Source organism: Arabidopsis lyrata, assembly GCF_000004255.2.
Source record: "Arabidopsis lyrata subsp. lyrata unplaced genomic scaffold ARALYscaffold_8, whole genome shotgun sequence".
NCBI classification, from domain to species: domain Eukaryota; kingdom Viridiplantae; phylum Streptophyta; class Magnoliopsida; order Brassicales; family Brassicaceae; genus Arabidopsis; species Arabidopsis lyrata.
The window spans coordinates 11421778-11422526 of record NW_003302548.1 but is presented as its reverse complement, the minus strand read 5'-3'; positions in this window follow the sequence as shown (position 1 = coordinate 11422526).

Here is a 749-nt window from a genome sequence, read left to right as displayed (position 1 = left end):
TCATTTGTTTGGTCACGATAACTTGATGTTTAAATGGCCTTATGAGAAGTTGACGTATTGATTGGCCACCTTTTTGAAAGTTCGGAGATTAAACGACATTTTTCCCTATAATATATAGGTAAGAGTGGACACTGACACGCATGTCAGTGTTGCAGATACTTAAATATCTTTTTGTGTAGACGTTTCTAATTTGCCAGATGTTCTCTTTCTTTTCACCTAGAAAAATAATATCTCCTTCTTTAGGCAAGATATTTTGTTCATTCATGTGCGTCTCTCAAACAAAAAAAATAAAAATAAAATAAATACAAGATATTTTGGTTTTTATAAAGTCAAAGCAAAGACTATTGTTTTGATTGGGCTTAAAAGCCTTAAAGCATCTAAAAGAGGACGATTTTGAGAATCCAGAATGGGAAAAATGTCGTTTTATCTTCCAACTTTCAAAAAGTGGCCAATCAATACGTCAACTTCATATGTGGCCATTTAAAACATAAAATAAACGTTGACTAACGTTTGAGACATGGAAATTCGTTGACCAGGCCAAAATAGACATGTCGTTATCAGTCGTTAACAGAACCTCTAACGCCCGTTATCACCCGTAACGACTCTGTTAATCAACTTTCAAATTGTGGCCATTTTAAACATCAACTTTATATGTGGCCATTTAAAACATGAACTAATCGTTGACTAACATTTGAAACATGAGAATTCGTTGACCAGGCCAAAATAGACATGTCGTCATCATTCGTTAA